Source organism: Sinocyclocheilus anshuiensis, unplaced genomic scaffold (assembly GCF_001515605.1).
Source record: "Sinocyclocheilus anshuiensis isolate Anshui unplaced genomic scaffold, SAMN03320099.WGS_v1.1 scaffold3805, whole genome shotgun sequence".
NCBI lineage: Eukaryota > Metazoa > Chordata > Actinopteri > Cypriniformes > Cyprinidae > Sinocyclocheilus > Sinocyclocheilus anshuiensis.
In genome coordinates, this window is record NW_015548188.1 from 22,201 (window position 1) to 30,512 (window position 8,312).

Genomic DNA, 8,312 nt, shown 5'->3' on the forward strand with positions numbered 1-8,312 from the left:
AGTGTATATAGAAACACACACACACACACACACACACACACACACACCTTTTCCTACAATCAGACACACAACCTGACAAACGCTCAGATGGTGTGAATAAACGCTGAGCTCAGTAATATTTTTGATTTAACTGCACTGACTCCATCGGATGAGAACAAAACTTGTCTCATATTTGATGAAGTTTGCATGATTGATTCTGTTATTTTCCTGTTTATTTCTGTGACGCTGCATTGAATCTGTATTATATAGAAATAAAGAAGGCTTGAGTGATGAACGTTGTATTCTCTCATTCACTTCTACAGATGTCCCGTCTGACTCGTTGAAGGACTTCTTCTTCCCAAACAAGGTTCCAATTAACGGCTAATGATGGCCAATCCACCAGCACAGGAAATGCAAAACATGCCACAGCTGATGGTCGGCTTTCCAGCTTTGATTAATCACTCAGAGTCTGAAGAACGCTTGCTAAAACAATTAGCAGGAGAAAGACGCCTGACATGCTGGTGAAACCTGGAGCGAGTCCTGTTTAGATTTCAGCCCTGTATATTTTTCTGGCAGAGCTGAAATGTTTTTGCGCACAAGCGCTGGCGGAAAGTATGCTTGCATTTGTTGATTCATTGTTAAGGCCTTAAATCAAAACCACAGCAAAGACCATCAGCTCTGCACGTGTGTTTTCACATTTTAATGCAATATATTGACTCTCTACATCCATTAACTAACCATGTACAGCACACACCTGACCAGAACGTAAGACACAGCAGAATCTATGAAAACAAAACTGTTAAAACAACATTAAAATCCAAAAAACTAAGCAAAATATATTTAAGTATATTTAACATCATAACAGTAATCAATAAAACAATGAAATAGACGTACATGTAGCTTCCTGTTTATGAAGTCTGTTCATTTAACTTTAAAATGTCTGTTATAGAAATATGTATTAAATGCCACAAAATATCGATAGCCTATCAAAGCTTCTAATTCACTATTAACCAGTTAATCACGTGTATTCTAACTATCCATTGTCCCATTTAGCAGTGCGTGTTCAGTCTTTAACCCTTCACTGATCCTCACGTCTGCTGCTCTATTCACATCCACACAGACCTGTCTCATATCTGTGTCTGTCTGTCTGGAACACACGCTCTCACACGTATCTAATCCTGTGGAATTATGCCGCTCTCTGTGAAATCATGTGCTTTACAAGTACTTTTACTTTAGGAATTTGCCATGTGCAGCCTGTCAATAAACGACTGTGTCTCACTGATACGGAACCGTAACTGATGTTGAGTGTGTGTAATCCTGATCTTGCTGTGTGTTTCAGACGTGACATATGAGGTCAGTGTATCCCTGACCATCACACACACACACACTGCTGGACCCGTGTACGAGTGTGTGTGATCGGGTCATCTGGAGCTGCAGAGACATCACAATATACAGTGAATCAAGCTGAAACTCGATCCATGAGAGCAGCCGACGTGTTCTTGTCTCTCTAATGGCCAATCAGCCGTTCTCTCGCTCTCTGTTGTCACTAGTAATGGTTGTTAGTCTGCGCTGCTGCTGTTCTTACGAGACACACTGCTCATGTTCACTGAACGCTGCTGTAACTGCAGCAAGACACTTTTAATGGCTTTTCTTGTTGCATCTCCTGATTTCTGCCATACAGCTGCCAATCAAAATCACTCCATCTGGCTGAGGGTTAGTGCTGCATTCAGAGGAGTCAATCTATCTCAAGTGGTCCAAAAGAGTTTGCTTGACCATTTTTAATTTGCATTTATTGAGTGATTATCTATAGGTTTTGGTATTGCAAAACAACCTGTTTTTATTTGGATTGTAACCATACCAGCCATCTTTAAGAAAACCTCAATAATAGTTTTTGCTCCACGGAGCTCAAACCATCCTGAGCTGAGACACTGAGGTTTCCATAAACACCTGTATAATCCAAATCTGACATGTGCTGTGACATTAAGACGACAATTGTTATTAAACAATGTAAAATAAAAATATAAAAACTGGTGATTTTGCAGTACCAATAGACAGAGGTAATCACTCAAAAAAAAAAACGGGAAAACTTCAAATATTCAAGCAATCAACTTTTTTGGAGTACTGGCGATGGACTGACCCAAAGGACCTAAAGGAGAACTTTGATAACTTGTTTTGAAAAGTCAAACAATGCTAATCAAATGTCTGATCATGACTCTTACACAGGGTTTTCTGGCTTGTCAAATGGGCACATTTGGAGAAACAGATGCTGTGATATGAGCGTCTGTGAGCATCTATGAGAAACTGTGAGCATTTGCGAGTGACTGTGAGCATCTGTGAGTGATTATGAGTGTCTGTGAATATCTGTGGGTGACTGTGAGCATCTATGAGCATCTGTGACTGACTCTGAGCGTCTGTGAGTGTCTGTGACTGACTGAGTTCATGTGAGTGTTTCTGACTGACTGTGAGCATCTGTGAGCATCTGTGAGTATCTGTGAGCACGTGTGAGCGTCTGTGACGGACTGTGAGTGTCTTTGAGCATCTGTGAGCATAGTGACTGACTGTGAGTGTCTGTGAGCATCTGTCTGTGTCTGTGAGCATCTGTGACTGACTGTGTCTGTGACTGACTGTGAGCATCTGTGAGCATCTGTGACTGACGGTGAGTGTCTGTGACTATGAGCATCTGTGACTGACTGTGAGTGTCTGTCTGTGTCTGTGAACTTGAGCTCGACTCTCAGCATGCATCAGAGCAGAACTCTTTTAATCGGCAGATAAACACACATCATCACCCACTCATAACAGCACACTGACTGTGGTATGAAATGTAAAACCTGCAAAAAACCTGAACAGAGTAACAATCACCGTTCCGCACACATTCATGCATATATAAAGACCAGCAGCGGCTGTTTGCTCTTTAATTCAATAACATTTGCATTTGATTTTTAACAAGCTGCTTATAAAAGAGTGTAAGCATAGGCACAGATACACACAGCCATAAACACACCTCACGTTATGACAGTAAAACAGTAGTTTATGACACAGCGCTTGCGTAACAGCTTCAGTGTTACAGCACATTTACTCTCCAATACACAAACCACACTCAACCAACTAACCTTAACCCAACATCACACACTCATCATTTATAATCCCATCAATATAATAACCACTCTGAACTAAACAGTGTCTCACAACATTTTCAGCATAATAAACTGAACGGTTGAGTCATCGTGTTTTTATCAGACGTTCAAAAAAAAAAAAAAAAAAAAAAAAAAAAACTCTCTCTCTTTATTTATTCCTTCTCTTTCTAGCTTGTACTTATTTGAACAATGTCTAAGAACTTGGTATTACAACCACTTCCTGTGTCTGTTTGCCTCTTAAGAAGAATCGCTTTATGTATCCCCCAATTGTAAGTCGCTTTGGATAAAAGCGTCTGCTAAATGACTAAATGTAAATGTAAATGTAAATCATATCAGTTAAGTATATCTATCCTTCCACTGTGAGCGAACGATATCAAGCAGGTCAATAACCAGATTTACATTTGTTCATATACTGCCTGTTAGCTGCTGACACATCAAAACAAACAGTTTTCACGTGCACTTGTGTGCTGATGACCAACAAGTCATGCAGTGAGAATGGAGTCGTCTTGCACAGTGAGTTCTGACCCTTCACCTGCCCCGCTCCTGTCTGGACCTTCATTTGAGGAGAAACACCAACATCTCACACTCACTGACTAACGGATCATTCTCCTGACCAACCCACCTGAGAGATTTACGGCTGCCCTTCACCCCGCAGCTCGACCAGCACAATCTCCCTCACAGCTTTTTTCTCTCACTATATGGTTTTATCACCTTTTGTCACTAACTGCTGATCCGTGATAGCGTTCAAAGGTGTGTCTTTCCCAAAGATAACAGTTTACAGTAGTTAATTGGTGATTAAATGGAAAGATGGCCCCGTAAAATCCTGCTACCAGTGAATAGTATTAAAGTTTTTAAACGTTGAAGATCTGGAGTCACATTCAGCGGGGCAGAACCGCTCGATTCTGTGCAAACTACAGCAGTCTAGAGGCAAACAAACAGTTTACATAAACATAAATGCAAAGGATTTATTGAGTGCCTCTCTTTGGAACATAAGACATAATAAAAAGACAAAAACAAGAATGTTATTGTCAATCGCAAGTCGATTTGAGGCACGCATGACTTTGCATAAATATAATCAGATAAGCAGAATGACACAAGGATCACTAAAGTGAAACGTCCTGTCGTTCACTCCTCCAGCGCTGAATGTTTCTATTGAGTCTGAGAATGTGTGAACGTCAGAAAAGAAGATGGTCTCTCGCTGCACCTCTCAGTTGAATATTTATGGCTGATGGGAGATAAGATAGAGCGGGCCGGGACCTTGCTGTGCCAGCTGCTGCAGACCTTTGCTCGTAATAAAGCTGGCAAAAGATTCCCAGCAGGGAGGGGTTGCCTTTTATTTCCAGCTCATCCTGGGACGGAGGCTCCACGCCAGCAAAGAGAGCTGAAGCACAGCTACTGTAGACGCAGCGAGAGGAGAGACCGTCACGCCATCAATCACTGCCTGAAGAACACTGATGTATGAGCAGAAACAGCTCATGGATTAGTGTGATTAGTGAAATGCTGCACACTCGTGCTGTCTGCTTTCAATAAACTAGTGCAGGATACTTCACGGACAGCTTTCACTACTTGGTTACAAAATACCTCTTAATAGCTCTTAATGTGACCAAGTAGCTTTAGTTCCGTTCCTTAAGAGAAATAAAAGTCATTGCATTGAGTAAGAAGCTATAAAAATGCATGTGACTTCAGCAAAAGTCTCCATTTGATCTCACTGATATCTAGGAGATGGAACTGAGACTTTCGAGAGATGTCATGTGTGATTTGTCGGTTTGTTGCCCTCTATGTGCTGCAAACATCACTACGCATCTGATATGTTTGACATCATGACAACTACAGGCGTGTTCACTGCGTTATCCTGGAGAATAAAACACGTCTTATCGTTAGCGTGTCGATCCTCCCGCTGCGCTGATGACACTGATAAGATAACGGCACATCACGTATCACCGGCTCCATCAGCGCTGGGACCCACTGGCGTCACAATGGCTAACCGAGGACACAAATAAGCGATCTCTCTGGCGCTCGGCCTCATTTGAGGGCTCTTTGCTGGTCGGGATGCTCCGCCTGTCTGTCTGTCTCTGCTGGTCATAAAGATGCTGCTGTGACAGAAGGTGTGTGTGATTAGCGCAGACAGATTCATGTTGCTATAGGAGTTTGGAGAATGAGCTCAGAGCGTGTGTGTGTGTTAGGAAGGCATTATGAGTGCTAATGTCTCTGTGGATGTCTAATGAGGATCACTATCGTGTCACCTTGACTCGTGTGTTTGTGTGTGTGTGTTTAGGATAAAGGCTGCTTTGGTAAAAGGTTGCATTATAAAGGTGTGTGTTCTCAGGGTCAGAGAGACGGCCAACTCTTCAAAAGCGCTCGATTATCTGAGCTGATAGCAGACGGACGCAGCTCAAAGGTTCAGACAGAATAACTCACAGCGCTTCTGTCTTTCACTCATACATTCCCACAATGCAGTAAACGTATCATCTCTCAGATCAAACAGGCCATAATTCAGCAGTTCACAAAGAGCAGTTATGTTTTTATGATTATTCGCAATAACGTGTGAAATGAAAGCCTGTTGTCAGAAATTGGAAACACAACACAAATGTTCGCTCTGTTCTATGTTCCCCACAGTTACTCGTAGACGGGACGATTTTATGTTAAACTAATGATTGAAACTGTTACTGACAGCCTGAGAAATCTGACGGGACAAACTAAAATGACATAATTCAAACATACCTATTTATAACAAATATTCTTCAAATACTGTATTCGTACAAATATTAGATTATATATATATCGAGAGAGAACGTGTATGCATGCATGCCACATTTTTCATTTTCTGTCACCTCACAATTCAACCTGATTCCAAAATGTTTTTCTTTTTGATTACACATCAACTCTCTATTCTGTCAAATATGAATTGTGACTGAAATTGTGACTCTTAAACAATCATCTGCCCTGCAACAGACGGTTTGGCTCAACTAACATAACAGATCACGAAACGAGCGGCCCAACGTAACGTAATATGTGAAGATGAGACCTCATTTAACATGTAACATTTATTTCAAAGCACATAATATTCCAGTGCTGAATTAAACTGCTCTATTTACACAGGCAGAGGCCTGACTGGACAGACACAAGTGCGAGAGAGTTTGTGTTTGGGTGAGACAATGGTTAATGAGCACTAATGAGTTAAAACCAGCCTGTGTCTGCAGTGCTATTTCAGGCCCTCAGAGAGAATGTTCTAGATTTCAGCCGGGATTCAGACGTCTGAGAGTCACAGACACACACAACACGTGTCCGACAGCACGCTCTCATCACAACACCTTCATCATCATCATCATCGTCTATACCTCAATAAATGACAACACACACACAGAAGACAACCTCCTGTTTGCTACCAAATATGAGCGCACAGACACACACATCATTTCCTGCACTGATGGTGTTTGTGTAGCTGCTGCATTCATTCCACTCATGCTCTGTGATTAACTAGTCTGATCCCTAAATCAGAGCCCAACACACACACACACACTCACACACACCCACAGACACACACACACACACACACACACACACACACACACACACACACACACACACACACTCACTCACCCCAGTGTGTATCAGCTGCCAAGCACCTGACTGAATCGCAAATTTGTGAATCTGCCCAGTAATGACACGGCACCTGCATTTACAGCTGCACACACACACACACACACACACCTGCTTTCCATCGACCAGCTGTGGCTGTTCTCCCAGCAGGGCCTCCGGACGGAGCTGCATCAGGGGACCCGTCAGCTCCTGCAGGACTGTCTGCGTCTCGTCATCTAGTGGGCGAAACGTGAGTGTGTTGAGGGTCAGAGTTCGTGACAGTATGATGTCATGTCTCTGTTTTTGGCTGGTGGAGAAACGCTGTTAGCAGCTGCTTTTAAACTCTGATTAATTCAAGATCAGACTCGCTACTCCTGAACTTACGTTTAGCATCTTCACCGATTCACATTTTAAATTTGTAATCATTCTTGTTCTGCAAAATGGATCAAAAATAGACTCACTTGCACTTCATTATAGATATGTCTGTGATTTTATTAATTTCCCAGATAGAAATCACACTTTTAATATTCCCTCCTCATATATCCAGGTTTTCCAAGACTGTGGAAATCCTGGTTCTGAAACAAAAAAAAATTGAAATAAGAAATATGATGACAACTAAACTGTGACTTCTTTACTGTGTTGATGCACAGTTCTGATCTATTTTCATCTGTGGGCTGCGCTGCATCTTCTCACCAGCAGAGGGAGACACAGTCCGGCTGATCATTAATAAAGCAGTTTTTAGGATGAGATGAGATGAGACCAGACTGCAGTGCTCACATGTACAGTGTCATCAGAGGGATGTAGGATAGAGAGATACCCATCATGCACTGCACTGTTTGGATGGCAGTGAGGGGAAACAAATTCATGGTGATTCCTGTTGACAGCTCGGGTTCCTCTCAAAGCTTCAGTGTCCGAGAATCAACATGAGACTCCGGAAACAACCTGCTCATCAAGAGCAGGGCACGAAGGCTTTACAGTCAATCATTATTATAAAAGCATAATATAGAACTATATGAAAACATTTAAGTGATTTTGCAAACAGTCACTAAAATAATGTACTTGTGCAAATGCAAACTTGTGTTTGTGCTGCAGTTTAATCCAGTTTTTACAGTTGCGACAGAAACACACTGAGCAGAGGAAGCAGAAAGCCTGTTTACAAGGGAATGGAGCTCATCGTCATGACGGCTCTCCCACGAGATACTGCGGGCGGAAGCAGCGACACACAAGGACCAGAACACACATGGACTGCAGACGAGGAGAGGAGAGGTGAGAGGAGGAGAGGAGAGTAGAGAGGAGAGGAGAGGGGAGGAGAGGAGAGTAGAGGAGAGAGGAGAGAGGGGAGGGGAGGAGAGTAGAGGATAGGAGAGGGGAGGGGAGGAAAGGAGAGGAGAGAGGAGGAGATTAGAGAGGGGAGGAGAGTAGAGAGGAGAGGAGAGAGGGGAGGAGAGGAGAGAGAGGAGAGCAGAGAGGAGGAGAGGGGAGGGGAGGAAAGGAGAGGAGAGAGGAGGAGAGGAGAGGGGAGGAGAGGGGAGAGTAGAGAGGAGGAGAGGAGAGAGAGGAGAGTAGAGAGGAGGAGAGGAGGGGAGAGGAAAGGAGAGGAGAGAGGAGGGGAGTAGAGAG